Source organism: Quercus robur, chromosome 11, assembly GCF_932294415.1.
Source record: "Quercus robur chromosome 11, dhQueRobu3.1, whole genome shotgun sequence".
NCBI lineage: Eukaryota > Viridiplantae > Streptophyta > Magnoliopsida > Fagales > Fagaceae > Quercus > Quercus robur.
The window spans coordinates 53606119-53614757 of record NC_065544.1 but is presented as its reverse complement, the minus strand read 5'-3'; positions in this window follow the sequence as shown (position 1 = coordinate 53614757).

The window sequence follows — 8639 nt, the reverse complement described above, 5'->3', positions numbered from 1 at the left end:
CCTGTTTGGATAAAAAGATTGTAAGAATATTAAAAGAAAAAAATTGGTACAAAAAAATATATATTATTAAGTGCTGATGTGGTATTATTTTTCCATTTAAGCACTGACGTTGCCATATCAACCTCTCAAATTTAGACACATCAGCATCTAATTTAATATTTTAATATTTGGCATGCCAACTATACAAACTGTTTGCCATGTAAGCATTTTTTATTAGTGAGTTAACAGTAGAGACTAAATTGAGTGTAAGTTGAAAATAGCAGGGACCAAATTGACTGCTACCAAAATGTAGAAACCAAATTGATTGTAGCCCCAAAATGTAGGGATTAAAATAGTGTTTTTGCAAAAAAAGAAAAAGAAAAAAAGAAAAGGTAATTATTTTATCATATGCTTGCAATACTAATTTGTCTACCAGTAAAAGCATTCTCATCAAAGGTGGGATAAATGCTAAAAACTATTTTTACCAACAAAACCACTAAAAAAGCCCCTACCTCAATGGTGCTAAATTTTAAATTTTTTAGTACCTTGCTAAAGTAGGATATTATTACTAACACCCTACTGTAGCAAGTTGTTACTCATTTTTTATTATTTTTTATTCCCCTTCTCTCTCTCCCCTCAGATCTTACTCTCTACTCTCTCAAAAAGAATAAAAAATGATAAATAAATAATATTTTAATGAAGTAGTAAAAAAAAATAGAAGTTTTAATGTTAGGTGTATTGTAAAGTGATGTGTTAAATGTTATAAAGTTGGTTTTTATGTGCTAAATGCTAAATTTTTTTAAACTCTTGATGAGAATGCTCTAGGTCTTCAAAATAAAGGAAGAAAAGCAGAAAAGAAAGAGAAAAGACACAGCGAAGTAGTGCCACACTGGTGTTGAACAAAAAGCCTCAATAATATTAAGACAACCTTTTTTGTTATCATTTTTTTTTCATTACAATATATTTTTCTATTATTCAGTAAATGTTTCTCGTACAGGTTTTCTTCTCCAAGTTGCCTGAACATGAAAGGCATAGGGACTCCTTCAACCTTCAAGGAATAGCCAATTATGATTAGATATAATTTGGAAAATATGGATATAGAACTAAAAATAAAAATATATCAATCATTAATATTCATACAAGAATAAAGGTAGGAAGAGACATTTTAAAACATAATCAATTACCCGTCGATGGTATGAAAACCATATTATGGGAGACACTCTTGATATTCTATCATGAATAATGACCTTTTTTTTGGGCCATTATCATCATTGATACAAAAATGGTTGAACCCAAAAATCTCGTTGATAACTGGATAGCTCATCACAAAAATGAACATTTTCAGAAAAGAGGGATACACCATCACAATTGTTTTTTCCTCACAAAATCGCTTTTCTTATATTGATTTTTTTTTTTTGGTTATACAAGATAGAAATTCTACTCGAGCCTAATCTAAGTGTAATATGTGTGTGAAACTCCTTTCTGGAGACTTGAACCCCGGCCCTTACCCTCCATATCTCATTAGCACTTATACTTGTGGAGTGACTATCGCAACAAGGGTGTGTGGTGGTTCTTTTTATTGAAAATTGAATAGGAGCCCTTTAGATATTGAGTTTATATAGGCATAAATATATAAATGCTTCCTACGGGGCACTTATTTTTAAATATTATCAAATATATTCTTCATAATTATTAGTGTACGATGTGCACAACTCTTCTAGATAATATCACTCTTCCCATCTCTTGTGAACCCTCTTTTCTTTTCTTTTTTTGGTAAGCAAACCCAACCAATCATGAAACAACTAATAAACATCCATATTTTCACATGAAAATTTACAAAGATATTACTAAGAAAATTTGCTAAATTTAGCTAAGACACAACTATTATTATTACATTTTGCAAATGCTCACAAATGTTTTCTTTTTTGAGCATATATACGTAGAAGACAATTAATCTTAATTACTTTCCAAATAAGTTGTTTCTAATGTTCTACAAAGATATTGCTAAAATCATTGGGTAAATTTAGCTATGACTTGTCATCATGATTTAATTTTGGAGATGCTCAAATATGTGTTCTTTCTTATTAAGCAAATGTGGAAGACAAGTAATCTTGATTTCCTTTTTAGATAAGGCCTTATGTGGGGTTTATCTCATGGATACATTCCTTAAAACATTGCTTGGAAGCATTGATAAGTTTTTAATACTTATGGATACATTCATAAATTAGTTGTAACCAAACCATTTGAAGCTTGAGTTCTGTTGGGCATCCAGGAACACTTGATTAAAGATTTAATACTCTTTGGAAACACCTAACATTGTTAGTTACCAACCTTCTTTTCTGATGCCTGTCTTGTTCTTTTTAGTGCTTTTTATGTGAATTACCTCAACTCAATTGATTCAAATCTCCATGTTGCTAAACTACACAGAAATGTAACTGAATTATGGGTGAGGAGAGGAAAGTATCTCTCCTTGCTAAAAATAATCATTTCAATTTTTAGCAGGCTAAGTCTAGTGGTTTATTGTATGCTTGTAAAAACTGGATTGGACTATCTAGTTCAAATGATAACTGGACCCTAAATCAGTCCAATAAAAACCATTGGTTCAACTGGTAAAAACTAGGAACCGAACCCATTTCCAGTTCTTAATTCTCCAATTTCATTAAAAGTCACATGCAACTTACATGAGTATAAAATGCTAACAACGTCTACATAAGAAATGGTTAGCGTTAAGTGATTAATAAATAATAATTTATGTGAAGACAGAGAGGAAACGTTGATTAAACTCTTCAATAAGGATGGAAAAATGGAAATTCAATAAATGAGCTCTTTAGTGTGTTCGCAAGAGTTTCCTTATCAAAATTAATATTTCACCTATTTATGAATACAACTATTTTCACTTAGTTATACCGATTCCATATTTTTTTCTATAAAAAAATTACATATCTTTCATTCTACAACTGAAGACGATTAACACTTGCTATCTGAAGAATTTCAAGAGTAAGTGTCAATGGAAGGCTACAAAAAATTTGTTGTGAAGGCTTTTATCATCGTATCAATGGCATTCTTAGCTTTTATTGGAAGCACACAAGGGCAACCAATTTGTTGCTTTCGTAACGCTTGTTGCTGCCAAACTTGTAGGAATCCTCCGCCCCACCATCATTGAAATTTGCAAAAACATATAAAATGTATGAGTGAAGTATGAATAACATATGAAATATATGAGTATTTTAACTTTTGGTATATGAGTATAGTATTCTCTCTCTCTCTCTCTCTGTCCATGTAGCATGGGACAAACATAAAACACCACAAGAGCTACAATTTTTGACATGACAAACTCCTCAAATGAGGAATTTTAGAACTTCAACTTAGCAAAAATAAAAATTGAGATTTAATGAAATTGAGTTTTCTTTTAAGGCGTGAAGTTTTTCTTTTTTGTCATTTTATGGACTGTAGATCGATTGGAAGTTGCTTATGGATGAAACACAGTGACGGAGTTACACTATGCTCACGGGGCCATAACTTTTGCTTAGACCAATAATTGTGTTTCTTCACAACTTTGTTCATACTAACAAAAAATGGTTCCAACTTCATATATTTGATAAATTGGGAAAAATAAAATAAAAGAAGCTCTGTCAAACAAAATAAACAAAGGGTGCACTGTTCATATATGATATTTATTTTCTTCTTTTAATTAGAATGCTAATTTCAACACTCAACTAGTACATAATCATACCACCACACTTCTTAGGCTAGTATATATAAAACTGAAGATATTTGGCTTTTTATTGACCTCTTCAAATTATGAGGCATCTGCTTTGAAGGTTTTGCAATTTTCACCTCAGCATTATTATTATTAACTAGTAAGTTGCCCGTGCGATGCACAAATAATTTTGTAATATTTTATGTAAGATAGTTTTGGAAAATATTGTACATATATGATAAAAAAAGAAAAAAGAAAAAAAAAAGAGTAAACTAAATTAGAGTACTCAAGCCTAAATCATATTTAAGCCCTTAATTTAAAAAGAAAAAGGGAAAAAAATATTACCCGAAGGGGTTTTGGCAACTCGATAGTGGTGGGAGGTCAGTATGTCGAAAGTGACGGCCCCTCAAATTCCTCTTTCTCTCTCTTACAAATATTTTGTCAATCTCAAATATTTTATTTTGGTAATAGTGAAACAATATGTTTCCTTTAACAATCCACAACATTTTTGTGTCCCTCTTTCTCTCGTCAATGCCTTATTTGATTAGTTATTACTATTATTCCTTAATTATTATTATTTTTTGCTTTTGTTTTTAATACTAAAACGGTGGGTATGGTAAAAGATATGAAGAAGAGAGAAATGTGTGGTCTAAGCTCAAACAATTAATGATAGATTAATGAAATAATAGTAAAAATAAGTTAAAGTGAAATTTTGGTTAATATTAAAAAAAAAAATACTTAATGAAAAGAGGTAAAAAAAAGGCTAAATGCAAAATTTGAATACCACGTGGCAAGACCTCATGCACTCTTACATGAGGTCTCTGCTTTTATATATATATATATATATATATTTGGTTGAAAATCTATGTTATGAGAAATATTGTATTAGGATAATAATTTTTAGTTGAATGTATAATTGATTTTTGTGGAAGAATTTGTGTACAAATTTTGGAATATTCTGGGTTTCTATTCTTCTGTTCTTGTTATTGAATATTATCGGTTTGTTGTTCTTGTGTGTTCATGACCAAGATGAACACAAATCTCAATATATGTGTTTTTTGGTTCTCAATTTGTTTTTCTCATTTTTATTTGGTTAAAATTGATAATTTTTTTTTTAATTTAGAAAATTATGTGTAGCCGACGTGGAATTTTAAAAAATCAAATAAATTTATTATTATTATTTTATTAGCCACGTTAGCATTTAATATGCAAATAGTGTACTCCGTTTGCTATATAAGACTTTTCTGTTAGTGGGTTGACGACAGCAGGTTTTCAAGGACTAATGTAGGCTCAAAATCAATTTAGGCACTAGAATGAGAATTGGCCCAAAATGTAGGGCTAAAAGTGTATTTTCACCTAACTTCTTTGCTTATTCAACCCAATAAACCCAAAGTAACAATGCATCTTCTCCACTTCTCATTCTCAAATTTCTCACTAGGACTTTTTTTTTTTTTTTTTTTTTTGGGGGTTGTTGTAGTTGTATTGGTACGTTTGTTCATTTCTTTCTTTCCATATATATATATAAATATATATATATATATATATATATATTTTTTTTTTCCTTTTGAGGTTTTTAGGTGTACAGATTCTATAGAATACAGATTCATTTCGGTTTTAAGATTTTTTTTTTTTTAAAAGTAAAAACTTAAAACTTCATGCCGATCGAAATCTTAAATTTCGACCGGTATTTAAAGAAACAGACCGATTCGAAGCCTATTTCGGCCCATTTCGGACTGAACCGGACCATATTGTCCCAAATCAGACCGTATCGGGCCAAATTGAAAAACCAAAAAAATAAATAAAAAGGGACTCACCACAGACACCTATGTAGCCACATCAACAGCCGCACGCCTTGTCAATGTGAGTCAAACGTGGGTGCGGCACCCCTGGAGCTGCACCCATGCTTTCCTATTCAAAACTCAGTAAGTTTGGTTACTATGATTTTAAGTAGTAGCAAATTCAGTGTCAAGGGCTGGCACAACCTAGTGTTTCCAATTAAGACATTCAAGATTCAAATCTTCCCTCCCCAACTATTGATTATCAAGAAAAAAAAATTATAAGCAGATTCAGTGAGTTTTAGGCTCACATTGGAGTTTTTTTCCTTCTTTTTTTTTTAGGATCAATGTCTTGAATTCAAACCCTTGAGGTGGACGTGATGTTGGTTCTTTCATGATGCCCATCGGTGCTATACGATTTCATTGTCATTTGACGTAAGGTTATGACTAAATCCACAAGAAGTCAAAGCATATGGCCCCATATTGTTTGTGCCCTGTAGGTTCTTCAATGAGTATGGCCTACTATAAACAATTTCAAATTAGTCTTTATCAGTTCCCTTTATCTCTCTTCTCACTCTCTTTTTAATTTATTTTCCCATTAAGGTATTTGAAGAGCTAATGTTTAATCTTTCTAGCCGTTAAGGTGTCCCTATAATACATTTCCAATGTAATTGGGTTGGCTATGATTTTTTTAATAAAATTTTACCTTACCTATCAAAAATAAAAAAATCTTTCTAGCTGTTAAGCGTTTGAAGAGTTAATTTGGTGAATATAATTAACTGCCATAGCAGCTATAAAATCAGTACCCTCCTGCTTGTGATTTTATACCCACATCAAGTCTTAACAATCAAGGATTCTCTTCATTTCAAATGGATCAATTATTTTATGGTCCAAATTAATATATCCTTTCCAACTTCTTCCACTTCTATTGCCCTCAACCATGGTGAAATAGTCCAAACTCTCAAAAGAAATCTTGCGCTTAATAGTAGAGTGTTATGGATATTACACAAAACAATAATGGAAGAACATGATTAACACAAAATACAAGTAGAAAATAGATAACCTGAAGACACTATATCATTTCTTGTATTTCTCTTTAACTTACTATTTTGTGGAGAATGACCACAAGATTTCTTGTGTTTCAAGTGAACAAAAGCATCTATTTATACCTATAGGGTTATATTTCATTAACAAGCACATATGAAGAGTTGAAATGTTTTATAAAACCATTCACAAGGCTTGAAACCTCTTCAACCTTTCCAAACAGTCACCAGAAAAATTCTGCAGAAAATTCAGTTTTCGAGTTTTGATCAGTCGAGAAGTCCTTTCGATCGATCGAATGCTCTTTTTGATCGATCGTGTTAGAACATATGTGAATCATGTTAGAAACATATGTCAATATAGAATTGGCTAATCTTTTGACAAAATGCACTTTACTTGTAATTGGGTAGATCTAGGATGTGTTTAATACTTCAAGGAACAAGGTTTCAAGTCCAAGTGTTAGAGCTATGCAAATCTGTCCAAGAATCAAGTGAAAAAGTGCTGGATTTTAAAGCTCGACAGCTAGCTCGACAGATATCATCTATCGAGGTTTTAAAAGGTAGCTTTAGCTCGATACTCGATAGCTGCTCGATAGATACCCTATCTATCGAGATTTATGAAAATTAGATTTTTAGTTATGATTTTCATCCAATCCGTGTATACATGTTTGGGCTTTCTTTTCTCACAACCCTAAACATATATAAGGATTATTTTAAGAGCCGTCACAGTTGATACAAGTGAGTGCAATTTGATGCAAAAGTTTTTCACAAGCATATTGTGACTGGAGACAATTTGCTCTAATTCATCTTTCTCTTCAAAAAGCAGCTGCATTTGTACGCCATAGGGTTTTGTAACCAAGGAGTTTCGTGATCTTCATCATGTTGATGAACTGAATAACTTTGCAGCCAACATCCTTCTCAAGTTGGTGGTTAGTCACGTATTTGGATTCGTGCATCAATTGATTAGTCACGTATTGGGAGCCGTGCATTGAAAAGGAGAGATTGTCATTATAGGTTGGTATAAGATATTGAGATTCCTTTACTTGTAACCGCTTGCTGTGATAATAGTGGATTCTCAGAAGTGGTGACTTTAAAATCACTCAGTGGGATTTTTGCCTTAGAGGTTTTCCCCATTCATAAACAAATCATCGTGTCAACTTTATTTTCCACTGCATATTAATTTAGTTGGTGATTTGTTTGTGTTACCACGCATATTGTATGTTAATCGGATTAATTAATTAACTTGGCTAATTAATTGGTTAATTCATCACAAGGGGTCAATACATTCTGGCCTATCATATCGAACAAGAATCAAATAGTGATCGAACCATCTAGAAACTCCAGGATTATTTTTCTTACTATTTTGATCGATTGAGCCAAAATTTCGACCGATCGAAAATACTGATTTTCGAATTTTCACTTAGAAAATTCTAGAACTTGAATTTTCACTTTATGAAACCATATTCTCCAAACTCAAATATCATTATTACAACTTATCCTTGTATATACTTATATATACAACACTACCCAACACCACAGATCCACCACAGAGCTTGGACCATGGCCACATATCGACTGCAACTCCTCTAATCCAGATTTCCTTGTCTCAAGCTTGATCCATAAGGATCTAGCCTCGCATTGTCGCCGCATTGCGTGTGAACTCGTTCTAGATGTTGTAATTGGCGAGAGTACATTCTGATTGCTTTCCAGTGAAGATTAAACACTATTGATTGGGGGGATGACTTCTTCATCTTGGATCTTGGCCTTCACGTTGTCAATCGAATCGAGCTTTCCATCTCCAAATGGATGGTCTTTGCCAGTTAGGACTTTCACAAAGATCAGCTTTAACAGAAAAGGGATGGATCTAAGTAAGAGAAAAAATGAGAGATTTTGATTAGAGAATGGTGGAAGAAGACGTAATTGATTCAATGGAGATGAAGGGGACTGGCTTGGTGGACTTAGGTTTAGTTTGAATTTGGAATTTGGCTTCTTTGGCCATAGGCCAAAGAGAATAAAAGATTAATCACTGAGATAGAAGGAAAAAAAAAAAAATTTCATACGTGTTTTTAAGTTTTTGTGAAGCTGTGGGTTTCCAAAAGAAAAAGGAAAAAATAAAGAAAAGGAAAAAAATTGGTAAAAAATATA